The sequence below is a fragment of the Mytilus galloprovincialis genome, chromosome 11, assembly GCF_965363235.1.
Source record: "Mytilus galloprovincialis chromosome 11, xbMytGall1.hap1.1, whole genome shotgun sequence".
In the NCBI taxonomy this organism is placed as follows: domain Eukaryota; kingdom Metazoa; phylum Mollusca; class Bivalvia; order Mytilida; family Mytilidae; genus Mytilus; species Mytilus galloprovincialis.
In genome coordinates, this window is record NC_134848.1 from 55,284,034 (window position 1) to 55,296,435 (window position 12,402).

General features: G+C 33.5%; 1 long non-coding RNA gene across 1 annotated transcript; it reads right to left on the reverse strand.

Annotated features, from left to right (window-relative positions):
• Positions 1–2,663: 2,663 nt before the first annotated feature.
• LOC143052397 (uncharacterized) lies at positions 2,664–9,403 on the reverse strand. Its single transcript, XR_012971109.1, has 3 exons — positions 9,359–9,403; positions 6,178–6,592; positions 2,664–3,739 (listed from the first exon to the last, which is right to left on the reverse strand). It is a non-coding gene; the product is annotated as an uncharacterized LOC143052397 (long non-coding RNA).
• Between the last annotated feature and the right edge of the window lie 2,999 nt (positions 9,404–12,402).

Sequence of the window (12,402 nt, forward strand, 5' to 3'; positions counted from 1 at the left end):
TTGACATAAAAGAACCCCATATCTTTATTTTTGACATAAAAGAGCCCCATATCTTTATTTTTTTCATTTTTGTCTATTCTTTATTATGGTGGCTCATTTTTCTTTAGTACTGTTCCAGAGCCTCGAAATAACTCATTTATTCTGTTGTTAGTGTTATTTTTAACTGTTACCAATGTCCACTCCGTCTGTTAGTCCGTCTGTTCCAAATGTCTCCAAAAATTGGTTTGAACTTCCAGTGGCAAATATTTCATGTTCGTTGATGACGACAGAGGAGATATGAAATACAAGTGCTGGTTATTAACGTCCAGTGGCAAATATATCATGATTGTTCAAATTTATTCATTCAGTGTATGTTCACTAGTGTTAATATGTCTTTTGATTGAGTTTGGCCATTTCAATTAATATTATAGAGTATCTTTTTATGTTGTGATGAATTTTGACCTATGATAGTTTACTTTTACAAATTGTGACTTGGGTGGAGAGAAGTTTCATTGACACACATACCACATCTTCTTACATCTATTAGTCATGACGGTAAAGGAGATATTAGATAAAGGTATTGATGGGTCAACGTCCAGTGGCAAATAGTTCATGTTTGACGATGACCATAGAAGAAAAATGATATAAAAGTGTTTGTTATTCAATGTCCAGTGGCAAATATTCATTCTTTTTCAAGAAGATAAAGGAGATATAAGATAAAGATGTCGGTTATTAAAACGTCCAGTAGAAAATATTTCATGTTTGTAAACGACGATAATGGTGATATAACATGAAAGTATTTGTTATTTAACGTTCAGTGGCATATATCATGCTCGTTCAAATTTATTCGGTCAGTGTATGTTCACTAGTGTTAATATGTCTTTGGATTGAGTTTGGCCATTTCAAATGATATTGTATTGTGTTTCTTTTATGTTGTGATTGTACACTATTGTTTCAGATAAGGGTGAAGGTTTATACCTATTAAATGTTTAATGGCATTTGTTTGCACCTGTCCCAAGTCAGGAATCGGATGTTCATTAGTTGTCGTTTGTTGATGTGGTTCTTAAACGTTTCTCGTTTTTATGTAGATTAAACCGTTGTTTTCCCGTTTGAATGGTTTTACACTAGTAATTTTGTGGCCCTTTATAGCTTGCTGTTCGGTGTGAGCCAAGGCTCCGTGTTGAAGACTGTACTTTAACAAATTGTGACTTGGATGGCGAGATATCACAATTACACACTTGCCATATCTTCTTACATTTATTATTCATGACGATAAAGAAGATATAAGATAAAGTTGTTGATTGATCAACGTCAAGTGGCAAATATTTCATGCTTGTGTTTGACAATCAAGAAGATATAAGATATAAGTTTGTTTATTAAACATTCAGTGGCATTTTCCTGCTGTTTCAATTTAAGATAAATTGTTGCTTATTAAACGTTCAGTGGCAAATGTCTCATGCTTGTTCATGACGATACAGGAGATATAAGTTAAAATTGTTTGTTATTCAACGTCCAGAGGAATCTATTTCATGCTTGTTCATGGTAATAAAAAGTAATAAGATAAAAGTGTTGGTTATTTTACGTCCAGTGGCAAATATTCCCTGCTAGCTCAATACGAAAAAGGAGATATAAGGTAAGTATTGGTTATTTAACGTCCAGTGGCAAATATGTCATACACATTCATGACGAAAAGGGATATATTAGATAAAAGTGTTTTTTATTCGATGTCCCGTGGAAAATATGCCATGCTTTTTCGTGACGATTAAGGATATACGATAAAAGTGTTTGTTAGTAAAAGTCCAGTTGCAAATATGTCATGCTTGTTCGTGATGATAAAGAAGATATACTATCAAAGTGTTGGTTATGTTACGTCCAGCGGGAAAAATTCCCTGCTAGTTCAATACGAAAAAGGAGATATAAAATTAGTGTTAGATATTTAACGTCCAGTGGCAAATATGTCATGTTATTTCATGATGGTAAAAGCGATATACGATTAAAGTGTTGATTGTTTAAAGTCCAGAGGCAAATATGTCATGTGTACCCTTGATAATAAAGGAGATGTAAGTGTTTGTTTATTTAACATCTAGTCACAAATACTTCATGCTTGTTAAAGGTGTTGGCTATTTAACGTCCAGTGGCAAATATTTCATGCTTGTTCAAGACGATATAGGAGATGAGTGTTAAAATATTGGTAATTTAACGACCATATTTTATACATGCATGCCGTGTCAATTTATTCTGCAGATAGTACAATTTTACCTTAATGTCTTTGCAAAGTAAATAACCCAACAGACAATATAAGTTGATTGTTGCTGATCGTATTATGGCTATACATCTAATCTGGACTTTGTCCAAGATCTTATATAAATGTTTCAGCATTTTGTCTTATTTCAATTTTATTATTTTAGGGCAATCTTAAAGAATGTTACAGAAATAGATTGTTGAATGCGTTAACATTGGTTTGTTGGCCATAGATGTCTTTTTGTGATTTTTGTCGTTGTGTTGCTGTCTCACTGTTGTATTCTCTGCATCTCTATGCTAATTAGTCGTCTAGAATATGCATGAAATATATGCCACTGGCCTTTTATAAAATTACAAAGTGTGAGGTAAGTTAAGGTTGAATAATGAAATTACTTTGAGATCATTTCAATGCCAAGAATCAAAAAAGAAAACAGTCACAACAATAATAATACAAATCATTTTAACAATAAAAATTTATGTTACATTGCATTTTCTGGAAAAAGAATATCATGAACATGTTCCTGTTTGCAATTTGTTAACACTTTTCTGAGCACGTGCTTATCCAATTTACGGACCATCAACATTGCCAGTAAGTCTCGTTTGGCATTTGTTGGGTCTACTTGCCACTTGTTTCGCACGTGCTGGTGATTATCAAATGATATCATGTTCTCTTGAAAAAGATGGTCCGATAATGTTAATGGATCAATACATATCAGAAGTCGAGAATAATTTTCTCTAATTTTCATCGCTATTTCACTTTCCGGAATTTGAGTATGGATTATTGACGACGAGCTTAATTTGTTTTTGATTTCGGATAGTCTGCATTTCACGCATTCAAAGTCTTCTCTTATCTCTAACTTATCACAGTGTTCTTTTTCCAGTGCTTCGATTATATCAAATATTTGATCAAATTTCTCTTTCTGGCTTTCGGATTTTGTTCCTGTTACCCTATGACTGTCTTCTTGGTCCACTCCGTTGGTTGAATTACTATGTGAGAGTCCATTAAGATTAGAACTGGGTATATTTTGCGAAGAAATGTTTAACTCTAATGCTGGTCCAATTCTAAGACACGACAGCTTTACTCGATAAAGCTCAAACAAACAATAGAAACCTCGGGATATATCGATGCCCGTGTTTGCGACAACTTCCGGTAAACTACTTTGTTTCGTAATTACTTTATTGTCACATATTTCCACATGTATATCCCCTTCTGAGGAACAAACTTCTGGTGGTATAATAGTTACCGGAAGGTCTTCTAAACAGTGGATTGGTTTTAAATTGTTCATGAATATTTCTGGGTTATATTCACTGACCGCCGTTTTGACAAAATAAACACTAGGTGGCCTGCCATCAAATTTGACTGGCGTTAGATGTAATTGGAGTTGGTCATTAGTACGAAGTCGGTGTGGAATATAACACACTGTCGATGGGTTTATTGTCTTTAAATTGGCCTTAGACTTGGTTTCTGTTAGATTGATATTTTCTCCTTTTATCCGGTGGAAACACATATATGGGTTTTCTAAAATACGAAAAAATGTATTAAAGACACGTACATGAAGCCAATGGTAGATTAGATAATATATATTTCAACATATCTATAGTATCATAAAAACCGCCGAAGATGGAGAAAATCTTACAGGAGCACTAATATTTCAAGGTTCCTGGTTCAAGTCCCGTTCCGGGATGAGAGTCATATCTCTTGCAGGTAAAAGACACCCTTGTAGATTTCGAAAAAAAGCAGGATAATGCCGCTATAAGACAGCATTCGCACCCGCAAAGGGGAAAGGGATTAATATACAAGTTGCAAAACTTGTTTCCCAATCCACTATAAATAAATATATTTAAACTAATATTTAAATGACGATACGTACTGCCTGTTGACACCAAAACTGTCAGAAGACTTCTTAAAGGGGTCATTGTTTTTCAACGAAGAATTTTTCCGATAACTATTTTTTTTAACTATAACATATAAATATATAGATGCTTTACATAGCAAAACTTTTCAGCAACAGTCAAGATCTACAGATATATATTTACAGTCAATATGCTCGTAATCGTCAGTCAATTCGTTTTTACATCGAGATGACCTTGTGGGCATTTCGATGTATTGATATCGTCTTGATTCCACACGTAACTTTCGTTTTGGGGTTTGTTACCGATCTATAAACATGATTAATACGCGGATATTAACTAGTGCAAACTAACATTCCTTATCGTTTGTTATAAATACATCTGTTCAATGAATACTAGTAAAAATATTTATGTTTAAAACATTAAACATTAAATTAATAATATGAAAATATTTTGTCGTTAGATATATAATATGAATTATAGAACAGTAAAAAAAATCATTGATAATATCTATACACACGTACCGAAAAAATGTGTTAACGCATGCGGAAGAATATCTCAATAACGTTTTGCGACAATACCGGCAACGACCGGTACCTCTATAATTGTTTTTGCGGGAAAATATGAAGGACTACTCATATCCAATCTTTTAGAAAAATCGATTTTTTACAGAAGAGTGTCCACCATGCACTTACACTTCACTATTAGACTAGTAGAATAGAATGATATACAAATGGATGAAAATTAAATATACATGTAACTGTTATATTAATATAATATATAACAACAAACCAGTGTATACTGATTTGTATCACTACAATATAATAGTTATTACGGTGCGGTTGAATTTCCTGTCATTTATTCATCATCCACGCACAAACTTGTCTTAGAAAAAAAACACATCTCTGTACATCAACCTCAGTTTCAGGTAAAGAGATGTGATCTTTTTCTGTGACAAGTGCTTTTGACCATCCACATGTACTTGCGGTCATCCGATGTTCAGTACTTCAATACTTTGATTAATTGGGGTTATTGACCTTTAATGATGATTTTCTCAGGTTATCTTCATAACTATAAATAATAATAGATAGATAGATAGATAGAAAGAAATATTAAATATAAAAAAAATATCAGAATGACCAAATTTACAAATAAGCCATATGGTCGAAATCTTCAGTTATTCCGTTATTGGAGTTATTGACCTTTAAATATAAGTCTACATAAAAAAGAAATTGTGGTATGCTTGCCAATGAGACAACTTTCCTAATCCTATCATCAGACTTATATTGAAAGGTAAAACTATAATAGAGAAAAATAATCTACAATCATAATTCAACCTGTCTGAAGTTGTCAGATAACTCTTTTATAATAAGAGTTAAGTGTGACGTTCAATTTCACTGAATTAGTACACAATTTTATTTTGGGTCCAGCTGAGAACACCGCCGGTTGCGGGATTTTTTCACTGCATTGAAGACCCTTTGGTGGCCTTCGGCGATTGTCTGCTCTGTGGTCGAGTTGTTTTCTCTTTGACATATTCCCCATTTCCATTCTCAATTGTATTTACCAAAAAGTGGTTCGCTTTTGAAGATACAGGTGAGTGACTCTTTTAAAAGAGACTCAATATTTTTGCCCCACTTACGATAGCATGATGTTTTCTGGTCTGTGCGTCCGTTCGTTCGTCCGTCCATCCGTCCGTCCGTCCGTCCGTTCGTTCGTTCGTTCGTCTGTTCGTCCTGCTTCAGGTTAAAGGTTTTGGTCATGGTAGTTTTTGATGAAGTTGAAGTGAAATCAATTTTAAACTTTATACACATGTGCCCTATGATATGATATTTCTAATTTTAATGCCAAATTAGAGTTTTGACCCCAATTTCATGGTCCACTGAACATAGAAAATGATTGTGCAAATTTCAGGTTAAAGTTTTTGGTCAAGGTAGTTTTTGATAAAGTTGAAGTCCAATCAATTTGAAACTTAGTAGACCTTTTCCCTAGGATAGTATCTTTCTAATTAAAATGCCAAATTAGACTTTTTACCCCAATTTCACGGTCCACTAAACATAGAAAATGATAGTGCGAGTGGGGCATCCGTGTACTAATATATAAACTGACCTATTTGAGCGGTTATGTTACCAAACAAAAGATTGGCTGTTATCCACGTCTTTTTGTCAATATCTATGTTGGAACAACATTCCTGATTGTCTCGCCTGAACGTTACTTTTGAGCCGTCCTCTGAACAGATCACGTGTATTTTCCCACCAATTTTATGTACTCTGGTGGTCTGCAAATACTTGAATTCATTTTGATTTTCAATGGAAGAAACATTCATAAGTTCTTCAGGATCTTTGCAAAAAAGGCCAAACTCTACATGTCCACTGCCAAAGAGGTTGAAAACAATTGTTTGGCCGGCTGTGATTGGCTGACATGTGAATAATCTACCACCAGAGTATGAAATGTTCCATTCGGCAGTGTCTGCTTTGACATTGACATTTTGGCCACAGATCTTGGAAAAATAACTCGTGGTCGACTAAAATTGAAAATCGAATATATAAGCAAATTATTTTTGTAATATTCATATTGTCAATATACACATATTTTTGGTAATATTCATATTCGCAATATACACATTTTTTTTTAATATTCATATTGTCAATAAATACATTCATATTGGCAATATACACATATTTATTGTAATATTCATTTTGGCAATAAACACATGTTTTTGTCATATTCGAATTGGCAATATACACATGTTTTTGTAATATTCATATTGGCAATATACACATGTTTTTTTTGTAATATTCATATTGGCAATATACACATATTTTTTTGTAATATTCATATTGGCAATATACAAATATTTTTTGTAATATTCATATTAGCAATAAATAAATATTTTTTTGTGATATTCATATAGGCAATATACATATATGAATGATACAAAAATGGTTTAGTCAATGTGAAAGCAACCCAGTGTGTAACAAAAAAATATTAGTTTCAAGAGTGCACACACTGAAATGTCTCGCCTTCTTTACTAATCATTGATATTATGTTGATAGTCCTAAATATAAGCCTAAAAGCTGTATTACAACTGTCACATAAACTCAACATTAACCAAGAAAACTAAACATTGATCAATGAACCATAAAAATGGGGTCAAGGTCAGATGAACTATGCCAGGCAGACATGTACAGCTAACAATTCTTCCATACAACAAATATAGTGACCTTCTGCTTGTAAATTAAGAAAAACATACCAAAACACAAATACTTAACACTAATCAATGAACCGTGAAATTGAGGTCAAGGTCAAATAAAACCTGCGCAACTCACATATAGATCATGAAATATTTCCATACACCAAATATATTTGGCCTATTGCATATAGTATTACAAAAAAGACCAAAACACAAAAACTTAACTTTGACCACTGAACCATGAAAATGAGGTCAAGGTCAGATGACACCTGTCAACTAGAAATGTACACCTTACAATCATTCCATACACCAAATATAGTAGACCTATTGCATATAATATAAGAAAAACAGACCAAAACACAAAAACTTAACTATAACCACTGGACCATGAAAATGAGGTCAAGGTCAGATGACACCTGCAAGTTGGACATGTACACCTTACAGTCCTTCCATACACCAAATATACTAGACCTATTGCTTATAGTATCTGAGATATGGACTTGACCACCAAAACTTAACGTACCTTGTTCACTGATCCATGAAATGAGGTCGAGGTCAAGTGAAAACTGTCTGACGAGCATGAGGACCTTGCAAGGTACGCACATACTAAATATAGTAATCTTATTACTTATAATAAGAGAGAATTTAACATTACAAAAAATCTCAACTTTTTTTCAAGTAGTCACTGAACCATGAAAATGAGGTCAAGGACATTGGACATGTGACTGACGGAAAGTTCGTAACATGAGGCATCTATATACAAAGTATGAAGCATCCAGGTCTCCCACCTTCTAAAATATAAAGCTTTTAAGAAGTTAGTTAACGCCGCCGCCACCGGATCACTATCCCTATGTCGAGTTTTCTGCAACAAAAGTTGCATGCTCGACAAAAATCACCTTTCAAAATTATGAATTCATTTAACACCGCAAATCAACAATCAAAGATCTGCTGAATTTTGCGTCCTAAATCCCAAGCCTCAAATCGGTTGCATCAATAGAAGTAAGGGTCAAGCTAGCAGCCCAGTTGTGGAAGCATGTTGTTATTTAAATGGAAATTTGTTAAATGTCCAGTTACGTATAATATTGATTCACTCATGCAGAAGGCCTTTGCAACGACAATTAACCCTTCGACTCTAAAACCATTGTTTACATGATAGGGATAAGTTCTTCTCATATATATTTTATGATGATTTGATACTAAACCCCAAACAGGTGGGATTGTGCTTGATTTTTTTGTAATTAATGAGGTATAGAGCTGGCATGTCAGTTACTGATAGTAGTCCTGTGTTATTCTATGAAACATTGTCATTTTGGTTAGTTACTTTTGTTACCTATGCTGACACGGGTACTGTGCGTATTGATGAGTGTTTGTTTATTTTACATTGGCTAGAAGTATAGAGAGATACACAAATAGAATTGAGAATGGAAATGGGTAATGTGTCAAAGAGACAACCACAAGAGCAGACAACAGCCGAAGGCCACCAACGGGTCTTCAATGCAGCGAGAAACTCCCGCACCTTCAGCTGGCCCCTAAACAAATATGTATACTAGTTCAGTGATAATGGACGTCATACTAAACTCCGAATTAAACACAAGAAACTAAAATCAAAAATCACACAAGACTAACAAAGGCCAGAGGCTCCTGACTTGGGACAGCCGCAAAATGCGGCGGGGTTAAACATTTTTTTTTTATATCTCAACACAAAACATGTTTAACCCGCCTCATTTTTGCGCCTGCCCCAAGTCAGGCATCTTGTCTTTGTTAGTCTTGTATTCTTTTTATTTTTAATTCATTATATGTTTTGGAGTTTAGTGTGACATCCATTTTCACTTTACTACATGTAGTACAAATTTAGGGGCCAACTGTAAAAGCCCGCCTAGGCTACAGTTGCAGGATTTTCTGAGCTTTGTTGAATGCCCATTGGTGGCTTTCGGCTGTTTTCTGCTCTTTTGTCGGGTCGTTGTGTCTTTGGCACATTCCCCATTTTCATTCTCAATTTTATTTTATTTTTAGACAATTTTAAACAAGTTAAGATCATTAAAAGTTTTCATTAAAGCTTGAAAAAGATGTTCATATATGATTTTCAACGTTACATACCTTTCTATCGGCCATTTTATTAAAAAGTTTATTTAGGTACATTTATTTAGGTACACATTTACCTGTAAATTCCAAGTACGTCAGAATTACAAAGAAACCTAAAGATAAATGGGTCAGATTTTATAAATATCTTTTGGGGATTGGGGAAGATGCAAAATATTGCATGTATTAAGTTGTGTTCATGATTACAAGCTCATCCAGCAAGATCATGTATGTACTTGAACGGAAAAGCACTAGAATCTACCTGTCTAAAAATGCATGTATATTGAACAATGAGAAATGAGATAATAGTCCGCTTTATTTTTATTATTAGGAAGCTTATATGTTCAATTTATGCTGTTCAAAACTACTGTTCAGCATGTCATAAATATGTTTAAATATTTGCCACTGAACGTTCAACAAAATCCACGAATTCTTAAAGCTCTTACCTACCTCTTAAATGTAGATTAATTTAGGTTTCTTGATAACTATTTTAATGAACATATACGTTATACCTTATTGGGTCCTTCTTATATAACAGTTAGGGAGCTACCATTTGATTTTTATGGGGGCTAGGATGAAAAATTGTGTCCTGCATTTATTTTAGGTGTAATCTCTGTCCTGCTTTTCTTCTTAGTTTATCTTGACTTTTTTTACAGAAATTGTCATCCTGCCTTTTTTTTTTTTTTTTGCCAAGTTGCTCATCCTGCCTTTTTTTTTTTTGCCAAGTTGCTCATCCTGCCTTTTTTTTATTATTCAAAACTTCAGTCCTGCCTTTTTTCAAATTTCATCCTAGCCCCCATAAAAATTTAATGGTAGCTCCCTTAAGAGAAAACAACCCGAGGTGCCTACCCATAGTTTATTCCCTCCTCTTAGAACAAAAATGTTAGCGGAGACTAGACATTCATGATTTTAATTCTTTTTGTTGATAAATTCCGTTCGACGGATGCCACACATGGGATAGGATTTGTTTCCCCTTCTAGAGTCCCTAATCTTTTTCTAGGTTTTGCATGGTAGAATTTCATGTTGCCCAGTCTTTATCTTCCCTTTGTTGTTTTGGAAGGACTATTGTATGTCTTTTCATCGTTTGTATTGCTTTAAGATTTTTTTTTTAATTTTCTTTAATATACTATTTTTTTGTGTTCCCTTGGTATATATCTTCTGCAGTTTCTACTAAGAGGAGCAACCCCAATCTGTAACTAGCCGCAAAACAAAACAAAACAATTACGTTTAAACACATAAGCAGTAATTCTAAAACGCCAATATGTCAAAAACTTATTGAATATACCTTGTTAAAATTGTTCAATAATATCTAAAATTGAGAATGGGAATGGGGAATGTGACCAATTTAGACACAACAACCTGACAAAAGGACAAGAAACAGCCCGAGACAAGCAATGAGTATTAGAGAAATGTGGTATATCGGTCCATTACGGTGCACCTTTTTCAATGTCGAAAGAAACTTGTTAAACGCATAGGAGTTTCAACATTGAAAGGGGTATAGACAAAGGGTTTGACGATGCATGTCACTTCTAAAGGCTGCTGTCATTCCAAGTTCTTGTTATTTTCAAACAATGATTAATGACTACGTGTACATAACACAACTTATGCATTTTTTTAAGTGATTTTTTTTTATACCTCCCTCTCCCCTTAATATAAAAACAGTCAAATTGTTAATTAAATATAAGCACCTCACACATTTTGTAATTGTGACCTATATATATAGATATGCGTTTTGTTAAAATATACTTTTTTCACTTTTTTGGTCTTTTGGAAACTTATTTGTGAAGTATTTGGGCCCCTCTGCAACGAAATTTGTTTTACATGCACACGTATAAAATTTGCGGTTTTTATCCAATGTAATCATAGGATTGATTGAACGGTTGTTTTCAATTTAAACTTGTCTATATCTTATTCGTTTGGGTTTGATATATATTTTCCCTCCGGTTTATATAATCCGTTCGTCCTATTTCGACTGTTTTAAAAAAAAATCAAGTGTCTATCCTAAATTAAGTTTAATTATATGGCCTTCCAAATACCGTTTTGATTCCTAACATTACTGAAGAGACATCGAAATCCGTATATGGTGTACAAATTAGCACCTCATCTTTGTGGTTCACCATTTTTGCCGCACGTTTATTGTTTTCTGTTTGGTATTAAATTAATATAAAGATCCATTTTGTAACATACTGTGATCAATTAATTTGGCAATCGTCAATGGCAGTCAGCAGGGTTTAAGAATCCTTTAAAGTCATGCTAAATTACTAAAATCTACACAATTCTAGCATTTTAGTTAAATTTTATACGGTTTTCGTGTAAAACGAAAGTGGCCGCATTCGTGTTCATCCTTAATGTTGAAATGTAAGTTGTATTTGATGATAATACATAACATATATATATATAAAGGTTGAGGATGAACACGGATGCGGCCACTTTCATTTTTGACAAAAACCATCTGAAAAGTGACATTTTCAGCATATTTGGTAGATTTTTCATATTTGAGCTTGAATCGGATCGTTTTTAATGACTAAATCCGTTAAAATCTTTCACCAAAACTTATTGATTCAAATGAAATAGACACTTAAGTGTTTAAAAACTGGTCAAAATCTTTCGTCAGATGAACCTGAAATATGAGGCCAAAATCGGTCCTTACCGGACCTACTCCTTTGTTTCACACGCACGTGTATAAATTGAATTGCGGCTTTTATCCAACGCAATCATAAGTTTGGACGTTGTTTTATTTTTAGACTTGTATGTATAATTATATATATTAATAAGTCTATTTAGCAAAAGACTACAATGTATATTCCATGTTTTCTTTAAATAAAATCATCAAAGATACCAGGATTAAAATTTTATATTTACGCCAGACGCGCGTTTCGTCTACAAAAGACCCATCAGTGACGCTTTAATACAAAATGGTAAAATTAATGGCCAAAAAAAGTACGAAGTTGAAGACTTGATTTGTACATGTTGAGTATCCAAACTTTGAGAAAGCTTAAGAAATTGAAAACTACACGTTTAATAATTTCTTGCGACCGAAGCGCTTTTCTGGATTTACCTTC